The sequence below is a fragment of the Cygnus olor genome, chromosome 7 (assembly GCF_009769625.2).
Source record: "Cygnus olor isolate bCygOlo1 chromosome 7, bCygOlo1.pri.v2, whole genome shotgun sequence".
Classification (NCBI taxonomy): domain Eukaryota; kingdom Metazoa; phylum Chordata; class Aves; order Anseriformes; family Anatidae; genus Cygnus; species Cygnus olor.
The window spans coordinates 24,198,366-24,210,505 of record NC_049175.1 but is presented as its reverse complement, the minus strand read 5'-3'; the positions used below and the strand labels follow the sequence as shown (position 1 = coordinate 24,210,505).

Genomic DNA, 12,140 nt, shown 5'->3' with positions numbered 1-12,140 from the left:
TTTCTAGTCCCAGAAACGCAGCTGGACGTGGGCTCCCGGGAAAGAACAGCCGGGACGTGCCCGTCCCAGGTTGGAGAGAGGCGAGAACTTGATTTATTTTATTTTATTTTATTTTATTTTATTTTATTTTATTTTTAAACACTTTGAGAAGCGCCATTTGCAGGACCCCCGCGGAGGAGGAGGAGGAGGAGGAGGAGGAGGGAGGCCGGAGGCGGGCAGGGAGGTGGCACGGAGCCACCGGGGGCATTTCAGGCCTCCCGGCCATGCCAGGCTCTGTGGGCGGCAGAGATTTGGCAGCTCCCGGGCCCTCCGTGCCCCTTCTCCATCCCGGGAGAGACAAGGCTGGGTTAGGGAGCAAACGGGGGCGAGGAGCGCACAGGGGATGCTCGCAGGATGTCCCCTGCCCAAAAACTTCACTCTGGACAAAACTTTACTGGACGGGGGGGGGGACAAGGGGGACATCCACACAGGGATATGACAGCCGAGCCGTGCTGGCTCCTCCGAGACCTGTAATATCTCCTCCGCTCCCGGCACGCGTGAATAATTCACCAGGCTGCCAAATGCAAGTAACGTGTGGCAGCTCTGAAGGAGCTGGGGAGGCGAAGGCTCATTTTTGGGGGGCAGGAGGAGGTGTGGGGAATCAATTGAAACTTAATAAAGGGAGTGGGGGGGAGAATGGCAGAAATAAGCCAGGCAACTTCTTCTAATAACAACTTGGTGTTAATAATTCAGGAGCAGTCATTGGATTATAGCGCAATATCCGAAGTACGCATTGCCGGCACAGTGCGGGTGGATAATGTAATCGGAGCTCATTTTGCCTTCCAATAAATTACAGCAGCAAAAGTTTCCTGTTAAAGCAGTTATTTGTATTTCTTTTTTGAAGGTGATCCCCCTCCCTCCTCCTCTTCCAGCAACCAAAGTGAGAAAATTAATTAAAAACTAATATTTCCCTTGCAAAAGCAGTATCAAGATGTGGAGCGGGAGGCACTGCTGGAGTTTGGCCGTGATCTCTTCCAACTTTCTGTGCTGCGAGGCTGCTCCTCCCTCTCTCACTCTCTCCTTCCCTTCTTATTTTTTTCCCCATTTCTCCATCCATCCTTTTCTGCATCCTACCCCATCCAACCTTGTAGGACCCCTGCGGGCTCCCCCAGCACAGGCACCACCACCCCCGTGGGTGCTCTGCACCCTGGTCCCCCGTCTCCCCTGGGACACTGATGGGACATGTTGGGGATGGTTCCCAGGGGAGGCACTCACCCCCTGAAGCTCTGGGGTTTGGATACAGAGGCCCTGATGGAGCGATGGATCGGCTGTGCCCAGAGGCGGCTTCCCTTTACCTGCCCGGGGGGCAAAGGGAGAGCCAGGCTGTGCCCGTGGGGTTTCCTTCGGGCAGGATTCACCTCTTCCTTCCAGTGGTACGAGTGCTGCTGGGAATTAAAACTTGACTGTCGCTAAAAGCCCTTCGTGTTAGGCTTGCTCTCCTTGCCCCCCTCGGGACCAGACCATAAGGGGTCTTAAGGGGTTCCCAAGGTGGTCCCCAACCCTCTCCCAGCCCTCGCTGTGGATGCAGGGCTCTGCTGCACCCCACTCTAGTGCCAGCAGCTCCCTGCATCCTGCCTCAGGCCCATCTCAGACCTGCCTTTCCCCAGCTTGGCCGCGGTCAGGACAGACACCTCTGGTGGGATGCTTTGTACCTTGGTATATTTTATTCTGCTTTCTGCCCCAGGAGCCTCAGCTGCGTTCCTCAGCCCAGGCACGGCCCCTTCGACGGGCGCGTTCAGCATCCTGTGCTGGTGGCTGGCATTTCCGTGCTGCCTGAGAGCTGCTGTCAGCTTTCTGTACCCATCGCTGTCAGCTCGGGCTGCCTCCTGGCTCCACTGCTGCCTGCTGGTATGAGGACGAGAGAGAGGGAAGAGCTTCCTGAAGCAGGCTGGGGCGAAAAAATCTCTTTGCTATTAGGCATTTCCCTAACTCCTGCTTTTCAGGAAATGACTCAAACTCTGAACACTGAGGCTTAACATCACTACAAAAGTGCCTCGTCTTTAGTGATTCTATCTCTGCGCTTGCCAGGGTCCAGCCAATCTCTGTCCTGGTCACTTTGTGACATCTCATGGCACCAAATTCCCACGTCCTCCTGCCTGAGACCCAGGGCTCTTTTCCAGCTGATGAACGATGACTTGGAATGGTGGAACTTCACTGCCTGGGATTTTTTTTTTTCTTTTTTCTTTTTTTTCCTGGGCACTTAGTAAAGCATGTGTAGTGAACAGTCTCAAGATTTCTCCCATTTTTCTGCTTGAAATCTCCTCGGGGTCTACTTAGTTCTGCTGCTTTGTACAGGTGCGGAAAGAAGACCTTGGCTAACGCCAAATACGCAGCAACACGTGGGCCCGGATTCTGCCTCCATACGACAAGCAGTCAGGATCCCCGCATCTGATAGTCCTACACCTTAATGAGGACCCACCGGTGTCCCGAGGAAGAGCTAACGAGGGGGAGTGAAACCCATAAAGGGAGGCCCCAAAAGTGATGCAGCTGGGGATGTGCATGGGGAAGGGCTGGGGTGGGCATCACCCTGCCCTTACATCTCACCTCGGGGAGGGTCTGAGGCCTCGGGAAAGACCCGTGTGAGTGGAGGTGAGTCTCGAAGGGGCTGTGAGAGAGGCTGCAAAGGGAGCCCTAGAGCAGGGGACCCGCGGGGAGGAGGCTGGGAGCAGCCGCTAGAGGGAGGACGGGGAGCGCAGAGGGTGCGCGGCTGGGGCGCGGGGCTGGCCCAACCCCCGGGGCGATTTGCCAGGAGCAGCCCCTCTCCTGCTCCTAAATCCTGTATTTTTCGGCTTAGAAAGCCGTCTACCTGCTCCTGCGGCTTCTTTTCGTGTCAGCCAAGAGGCTGGCGTCAAAAGGCCCCTGCGTGTTAGAGCTGCTGGGAGCATTGCAGTGTGAGACGTCCAAGGCAAGCAGGGTAAAAAAAGTGACTCCAATTTCCTAAGGTTAAACACTTGTCGACTGGTAATGCAAGCTACAGATTGCAGCAATGTGGTTTTTTTTTAGATATATACAGATCCTTACATGGTGACCTCAGTCCTCAGAGGGGATGCAGGAGAGGATGAGGAGGAGCAAAACCTGGTGGAGTGCCCAAGTGTCCCCCAGCTGTGGAGCAGTTGCAGTGCTGTGGGTGCAGCAGGGCTCCTCATTTCTTTGGTCTTTGCCCTTTTGCCCCGTGCGTGTGCGTAATCTGCAGCCCCACTAGCTCAGAGTTTCAGAGCTGGGCACATAGTGCTGCAGGAACACGACCTTTTGCGCTGAAGATGGTAAGAGCTTTGTGCTGGCAGCAGAACGGCATACCCGGTACAAATATAATCATTCTGATAATAAATCACCATCCATAATAAGAAGACATCGTTAATAATAAGTCATCCAGGGGCCTCCTGAGACTGGCATACAACTTACTGCAAAAATAGCTAGGAAACATGGTGTGATCATTACAAGGAAGATAACAAATAAAAGAGAAAATGACTTTTATAGGCATTTAGCTCTTCTCTCCTTCCCCCAGCTTCCAGCCAGTTCTGTTATCTGTCTGGTATCAGGATGCCTATGATTTAAGTTTGGTCACAAACAGAGACTGAATTCTGCAGATGCTAAGCCTTGGGTTCCCAGCACCTGTGAGCTGGCCAGATTGCTACCCACGAAGGAGCTGCTGGGCAGAAATCCTTCCTTTCTTTTCCTTTTATTTTCTCCCTGCTCTGCTCACAGTTTGATCCCGTAGCTCTCCCAATTTCTACAAAGGTCCTGGATGCAGGCAAGCGCTCCCCGGTTATGATATACGGGAGCCAGCTGAGGCCTTGCCCATAAATGTCGCCTCTTTCTGTACCTCTTCAATTGGCACGATTTGTTGCCCGGCTCACATGGCTTTGTTTCTGCTCAGCTGACGGGGTGACCGGGCTCTGGAAACCGGAGAGCAGCAAGGGGCAAATACATGGCAAAAAAACCCCCGAGTTTTTAAATGAGTGAATGTTTGCATCGAGAACCCTCCAGACCCAGGAACGTTTCCGCACGTAAACTGGCTGGCGTCAAAAGGCTTGTGAAAATTGCCCGGTGCACGGGAGCCGAGGGAATTTTGACACATTTGGTTAAGGATGAATTTGCAAGTCGTGCCTTGTGCTGTTCTATCAGCTCTGAAATAGATTTGCTTTGGATATCAGCACTGCTTTCTTGCGGCAGAGGGGGGAAGAGGTTAGGGCTGTTAAAATCTTTCTTGGTTTCTACCCTTGTTTGCGTTTGCCAGGCAAACAATAGCAGATGTTATATAGTCAGTTCAGTTCGCTACTAGTCCCATTATGTTCTATTTATGTTTCACTTTATTGGCTTTTTTTTTTTTATTTTCCTATTATTGTTTCACTCTGGGGGAGGCAGAGGATATAATATATTCATCTTTATTATACAAAATCTGTGTGAAGCATTTAATAAAATGCTGTTTCCACACAGCTAGGAATATTACTGTTAGCTATTCTTAAGTTAATGCTCCTATTAAAAAATGTTTGATGGCTGCAGTGACTGGAACTTGTGTGGACAAAAAGTGCGCACACCACTAAATAAGGCACTCATGGCAATTTAGAGATTTCCTGATGCCTCATGGAAAACTTCTGGGTAGCCAGATTTTTGCTTACTTAGCATATTTCCAGCATTGCTCTTCCCTGTTTTTTATCAGATGTATTTGGATGAAGAAGTTTTGCTCTTCCTTCCCCAAACTTCCCCCTGGTACAGGAGGGGCGTGATCCAGCCCCATCCCCAGATCACCTTCGGAGGCAGGGATTTTGGTAGGTGAGTGACGGGAAAGAACCTATTCCTGAGAAAGGAAAAAGCCACTTCCAGATTGTTTTTTCCCTAATGGAGAACTTTCCAGGAAAGGTGCAGACACCCGCACCCGGAGACAACAGCGGCTGGCAGATTGATGGGCAGATCTGTTTGCAGAGGCAGAGCTCAGTCACACGCAGCCCAACGCCAGGCTTTTCCCCTGCATGGGCAGGGCTTTGCGATGCAGAATGAGGTTGACGAACCCTCTCAGGATCAGAGGTTTTATTTTTACCTGTCTCATTTAAAGAGCACCGAGGCAGCTCGGTGTGTGCTTGCAGGAGCGCTAATGACAGTCGGCGTGGTACTGATCCGTGCCAGCGCCGTGTAGAGAGGCTGGGGGAGGCCATATGGGGTCTGGCCAAGGTCTGCCTGGCCCTATACCCTGAATCCAGCCGTGGCTGGTGGAAGGGTGTGCTTAGGGAGGGAAAAACCCAATTACAGAGTGTATTATTGCCATTATATTAGTGCATTATATTATTAGAATGCATACCCTAGCGAGTATATGGCGTGCTTCCCTGGGATACCTCATCAGCCCCCAGCAGTCTGTGGTTCAGAGATTCCTGAGAAGTGATACTTGGGTGTTTTACAGCCCCAGATAGATTGCTCCTCCACGAACGTGTCTAACCACTTGTTCAACCCATATAATCTTTTGGCATCCACAATATCCCGGGGCAATGAGTTTCACGGCTGATCTACAAGCTATGCAGATAAGATCTTCCTTTCATTTGTTATGAGCCTGCCACCAGACAACTTCACTCGGTTCGCACTTCTTCAGGAAGAGGCAACACACGGTTAATCCCTGCTCGCCCCCTCCCTAGCCTGACAGCACAGATGTCCATAGTCCTTGGTATTCCTAATATTCCTAATTTTCCTAAATTCCTAAAATATTCCTAAACTCTGGAAGCACGGAGCTAACCCAGGGGGAGTGCATCTCCTGTAATTCAGGGCTGAGCAGCCAGTCGAGAAGCTGATGGAAAGAAGGAAAAAAGCTCATCCTAGCTGGCCAAAATCTCCAGGGTTTCCTGAGGAGCCAGGGCAAAGCACAGAGGGAGTTTGAGGCTCTCACATGCTCTCCTAGGATGGACCCGAGTGGGTCTGGGCTTGCTGCTTTGCTCAGCCAGGTGTGGCTCCTTCAGGTACCCACGTTTCCAGGGCTGGGAGGGCTTTGCAGGTGTAAAGTGAAATATCCAAGGGACTTCTAGGTGCTGCTGTTAAAAAATTACTATGCCTTGGGAATAATGATGGCAGATATGTAAGGACAAGTGTCCTCAGCCTCCCCAAGGCATTTCTTGGTGTCTCTAGGTGTGGTGCCCTGCCTGTCAGGTAGGGAGAGGAGCTGGAGGAGGAGATGTCTGCAGTCAGAGCCATCGCTTTGTGATATTGCATTTCCCAGACAAAAGCACCTGTGGGGAGAGAGCTGCATAGGCTCTGGGAGGTGGGAACATTTTACAAAAGCATCACAGACATCTGCTGAGAGGTACCTGTGGATGTGACAATGAGAGAGGAGGAGGAGGTGCAGGGGGGAGGGAGAAGGGGTCTTCAGAAGAGGCTGGAGCCCCCATCCTCATGGAGGTGATGGGAAAGGCTCGATGGCACTGTGGGGGACACCAACCCTGCCAGGCTTGGGAGGGAGCCTCTGGAGAGGCAATCTCAGGGCTTTGGTATATGACAGGAGTGAGGAGTGAGGCAGATTTGCTTGAAATACTTCATTTTAATTGCAGAAGGCTGCCTGCCGTCTCCCTGCCTGCTTGCTGGGAAGCGTTTCCATCTCAGCCGTGCAACTTTAGGGCTGCTGAGAGGTGTTAGGGGTGGGCAGGAATAAGTCCTTGATGCAGGTGTCTCCCCATGAGCAGTCCTCAAGATTTCAGCCTTGAGCTGCCCTGTGCCCTGCTGGGGAGGCTCCTTGGGCCACCCAGCCTCACTGCTTTGATGCATTTTTGGAAGTTGTTCATGTTTTGCTCAAAACCTTGGGGACAGCTCGGTGGTCATGGATGGGTTTTCTAACCCACGTTTTGTGGGGAGAGAGGTACCCTTGAAGATGAGCTGATGCTTGTGGTCAAACCACCCAGGGCAGGCAACAAGGATAAAACAGACATGATTTTGAACCTATCTCCCTGCTCTTTTGGCTGCTTGGTGTTGACAGCACTGAAACGGAGCATGGATTTCCCACCAGGACCTGCAATTCTAGTGATTTTCCCAAATCCCTCAGTCTCCAGAAGCCATTAAACAAAATCGCTGCCTTCCCTGCGACCTCCCATTGCAGTTCACGATCTGATGCTCTGCACTGCTGTAACACGCAGCCCCTGAGTCTGCATCCCCTGGGACACCTCCCAGACCCGGGTGTCTGCTGAGCACCTCTCAAACCACTCATGGGCTCGGCTGCATCTGGTCCCGTGGTGCTTCAGCCTTGCAGGTTCCCTGGCAGGAGGTGACTGGCACAGGGAAATTGTTCCTCTGGTAGTCTGTCTTTCCTTCTCTTTTCATATAAAGAATGCATGGGGAGGGTGTGGTGCAGGTATTTCACCCCACAACGTGGGTCTGGAAGAGCTGGCAGAAACCGTGGATGTATCCAGCCCTTCACACGATGAGGATAATTCGGTCCTGTTGGAAAACGTGACGCCTGCCCCAGAGGTGAGTGACTATCTGCCATCATTTCAGCCAGTGAGCCTGAGAAACAGGGACGGCGTGATGTTTCTTTACTTCTTGGGCTCTTTTTCCTGCTCTTGGTTATGCTGAAGGCTGTTATGGTAAAATCTCTTGACTGTAAGCTCTGGGCCCCGTTTCCCATAAGCAGAACTGAATAATCTCAGTCCATGTGCCAGCTCCCTATACCCCAAACCCTACACTATGTCCCCGAATTAACCAGACTTAGACACCTCTACATCTTCTTCCTTCAGCCCCGAAGTTCCCCAGACACCAACAGCAGACGCCATTTGTAGGGCCTGGGGCGGGTCCTGCCCATGCTGGTGTCCCCCCGCCCCATGTCTGTCATGGGCTGAGCTGGGGGTGCTGAGCAGGGCAGAGCAGCTCAGGCAGCCCCTTTCCCGGCACCACCACACGGGAGGGGAGCAGCATCCCTCCCATCTCCCCAAAAGTGCCCTCCCCTCCCCAGCAAACCCCTTCGCCTTCCCCTCCCCATGCCAGCGCAAGCAGCAGCCGGACAGGGGAGGTGAGCGCACGAAGGCCAGCGGCGCTTTGCTGGATGCCTGCGTGGTTTTGCATCCCATTTCCCTGGTTTTGCATCCCGTTTCCCTGGTTTCGCATGGCAGCGGCCCACGTTCGCCTGTGTGGAGCCTTCCTCTGGCTTGCTGGCAGCCGCGCTTCCAAACCCAGCTTGCCGTTTTCCCCAGGGTGGCGGGATTGATTGGCTCCAGCCGGAATGGGCATGGCTCTCCGCTGCTTGGACCGAGATGCAACCATCTGTTACACCTCTAGTTAAAAGTACATAAAGTTGAGCATTTGCGTGTAGACAATACCACCCCTGATACGCTTTCCACCGCACATCCCTCTCATGCTTTGGCAGGATCTCGCACCGTGATGGGCCCAGTACAGGAACAACCGGCACTTCAGCTCTGCTGGAACGAAGCAGCATGGAAATGGCAGGGGTGTAAATCAGCCCCTTCCTCGCCTTGCTGCAGCCGTCCGCCCTCGGTTTTGCTGTGTGCTGTGCCCTGGGCTCACCCCTCGCTGGGGCTTGGTCCCAGCAGCCCACCAGGCTGCAGCCCTCGCTGTGCTGGCACCTGTTGTGGTGCTGGTGCTGTTGGAAATGGCAGCGCATCGCTGCTCACCGGGCACCCGTCAGGCAAAAGCACCAAGGATAAAAAGGCAGAGACATGGGAAAACGGGACCAGCATGTAAGAGAGATGAGTGTGCAGCTGTATTGCCCGTGAAGCCCTGCACCTGCGGAGGGCTGGAGCTGCCCTGTTCGCTGCTGCCAGTCTGGCCCCGCGCTGTGTGTTCGCCTTCTGGATGTCCCTGCGTGGCCGTGCCATGTGGGAAGGGCACAGGAGCAGGGTGGGACGGTGGCTGCCGTCCCCTCCCTGCAAGCGTTGAGCATGATAAGGCTCTGCCATGACTGTAAGGAGATTTCATCTCTTTGTGGGGTGGTGGAGGTGGTGGCAGAAGGGCTCAATGCGCATCCAGGGCCTCTCTGAAAGCTGAGAGGAGAGCGGGGCAGAAGGGGAGACATCCAAGCTCGACACAGGGACAGCAGATGGATTGGAAGGAGCGTAACCTCATGGAAATGCATGCTCTGGTCCCTGCAGCTGGCATTACGGGGCAATTATTCTCAGAGCAACAACTCGTTTCTCACTGGAAAGCAATGTGTTCCCATTAGACACAACGGGCGTCAGGGCCTGGCATGGGGCTCAGAGCCCAGGAGAGGTCAGAGCCAGCGTGGCCACCATCACGTGCAGCAGCTCCTGGTTCAAACCCAGCAGGCACCCCTGGAACAGGAGCACAGCACCTCGGGAAGGGGCTCAGCACTCCAGGATGAGTTACCACCCCCCCCCCCCAGCTGGCCTGTGCCATCCACGTCTGGGTGTAAGTGACATCCCCACCATGCCAGGTCCTTGACCTGGGAGGAATTGCTCAGCCACGCTGGCCACCTGACTGCTGGGGCAACCTGCTGCGGAGAGAGGCTTCGGCACAGCCCCGTGCCAGGGTGAAGGGGCTGCTTTGATCAGCCTCTCGGGGGGGGCACATGATCCCTGGGAGAGCCGCATGATCCCCAGGGGGGGCCACACGATCCACCCACCCTGGGGCTTGAAGAGGTGGGAACTTCTGGGTGAGGGTGCTGGAGGATGTCCTCTCCCTGGGCTGTGGTCACTGCTGGGTCTGCACTGAGACCCACGCAAACCTACACGTCCCACTGGAGCCTGTCCCTCTTTGGGGGAGTGTGGTGGTGGTTTGGGTGGGCACCCCAACTAATCTAGGGGTCTACAACCACCCAGGGTGACAGGGAGAGGACCCACAGAGGGAGAAAAGGGACAATGGGGAAGGGAGAGGAAGAGCTCCCAAAAGGAACGGGGAGAAAACAGCCAGAGCAGGTGGCAGAGGAAAGGGAGAGAAGCAGGGGGAAGAGGACGAAAGGAAAGATCAAGGTCCTGCTGCCTGTCAGTCCTTCAAAGGCTGGGTGTAAAAGGATCTCAGAGGGAGCAGAGGGGACAGGTCATGCCAGCCTGCAGCCCGGACAAAGGAGATGATGACAAGCAACTATTTTAGCAGATGGCCTGCAGCCATCTCGCCTCGGGCGGCGCACTCATCCAGTCCCCTAAGCTAAGCAAAAACCAGCCTTGGATCGGGAGCTGGGTGGCAAAGCCCAGGCGGTGGGATGAGGGGCTGCTCCCTGAGGGCACTGTGAATTAGCAGAGGTGGGGAGCGGGGTGCTGCCCTCCCTCCCCCCCGAGGGTCATGTTTCCGACCAAGTGTGTGACAGCTTTGGGCTGGGTTGGGGAGGATGGGAATGCGAACCTTGGAGTCAGGTTCCAGTGCAGGGCCAGATCCTGGCATGGGGCAGGACATCAGAGGGATGCTCCAGGAGCTGGGGTACCCGGGGTCCCTAAACTCACCCACTGATGAGCGGGGTCCAGGGGCTGTTCTGGCTCCTGAAGACCCCTGTTACCCATAAAACAAGGTGAATCAGGTCTGTGCTTTGATGAGAGGCAGAACCCACACCCGCTGGTGAGGTGCCTGGGGAGCTGGTAGGGAGAAAAGATGCTTTGCAACATATCTGCATGCTTTTTCTCTTTGTTTTATTTTCATGTTTTGGTTGTGTGGGAGCCAGGCAGGAGCAGTCACAGCGGGAACTGTTGGGAAAGGAGCTAGCAAATACCCGAGTGTCTCTTCCACAGCCTCTCCCTGCTATCTTCGAGGGACCGCGGGAAGATGGTGACCCTGCTAAGAGGATGCAGGACGCGATCCACAAAGCACCTGCTTTACTTAAAGCACAGGCATAAAGCCCTCGATAGCCAAAGAGATTTAAGCACATGCTTGGAGCAAAGCCTGGCTGTCAGCATGCTTGTTGAATCAGGACAGAGGCTGTCACATAAACATCGGAACTGGTCTGCAAACATGGCTGCTTTAAATTCATCACCCAAACCTCACATGTAGGCACCTCTCTGGATACCCCGCTAGCCAAAGCAGCGCTGCTGGGTCACGGGAAGCTGCCATTAATAGAAGCCGGGCCCTGAGCCGTGCCAGGTGGGTGTGGAGCAAACCCAAGAATCTCACACATTATTTCAATTGAGACATCATTGACAGATAGAAAAAAAAAAAATCCTACCCAAAGCTCCTAAATCCACCAAGCTTTAAAAAGCCAGGAAGGAACGGGCGAGGCTGAACTTGGCTGCGCTGCTCCTCTAGCAGGGATCCCTGGGGCACAGCCGAGTCTAGCGTTGCCTCTGGCATTTTTATCCCATTTGATTCATTTTATTTGTTCTTGATCCTGTTAACTTCATCCTATTGATTCAAATGCATTTCCATACTCCCTTATGGTCCCCTTCTTGCATCACTTTCAGATTTAGGCAAACAGGACTGGCTCTTTCTGCCCTGGGAAACGCAGCGGTTAGCCCAGGGGCACGCTGCTCCCAAACTCACCTCCCAGGTCTGGGGGATAGGGTTTGTTTGCTTGTCCTTTGACAAGTAGGTTCATTGCCACTCAAAGTAGGATGTCCTTCTGAACGTGTGCAGAGAAGGTCAGAGGGTTTTAAACATGCAAAGGGCAAAGCTGGAGCCTGTTGAAGAGGTTGTGGTGCAGCTCAGAGCATCTCTGTGATGGGAGCCATTCCTACGGGCTGCAAAAATACCTCGAGGTGGGGATTTATGTACCTGCATGTCCAAGCTTCCCACCACGCAGTGGTCCTACAGTTACTGCTGCCTTCTGCTGTGCAGATCTGGAGCTTGGGTCTCCTGGAGGCATTCAAGTCCTCTGATTTTGCTTTTGCGTGTTTATAAGAATATCTTCAGTATTTAGGTGTGGGTCTGCAGCTGAACCCTGAGCATCTTCAAGGCTTGGAGGGATGTTCTGATGGGAGCTTGGGAACAGGAACACTTTTGTTCATGTGAGGAGTGAGGCTCAGTGGGGAACGGGAAGAGCCAAAGAGGAAGAGATTAAGGGGTGACAAAGGGTCTGAAATATTATCCCCATTATTATCTGGGTTTATCTGCATCCAGACTCCTCATCAGTGGTTTCTGCTCTGGCACAATCACAGTTGTGTCTCTTTTGGCACCACTGGTGCTTTCCATGAGAACAGGGCAAGCAGGGAATTAGGACATTTGCAGGAGTCACTATTTCA

The 12,140-nt window shown here is 53.5% G+C and overlaps 1 long non-coding RNA gene across 2 annotated transcripts; it reads left to right on the top strand.

The window, feature by feature from the left end:
- Nucleotides 1-2,533: 2,533 nt before the first annotated feature.
- Nucleotides 2,534-9,578, top strand: LOC121073465. Of its 2 annotated transcripts, none has more exons than XR_005821735.1 (4): nt 2,534-2,628; nt 6,148-6,322; nt 6,989-7,476; nt 8,369-9,578. It is a non-coding gene; the product is annotated as an uncharacterized LOC121073465 (long non-coding RNA). The 2 variants fall into 2 exon arrangements; XR_005821734.1 differs by having other exon boundaries at nt 6,567-7,476.
- The last annotated feature ends 2,562 nt before the right edge of the window (nt 9,579-12,140 follow it).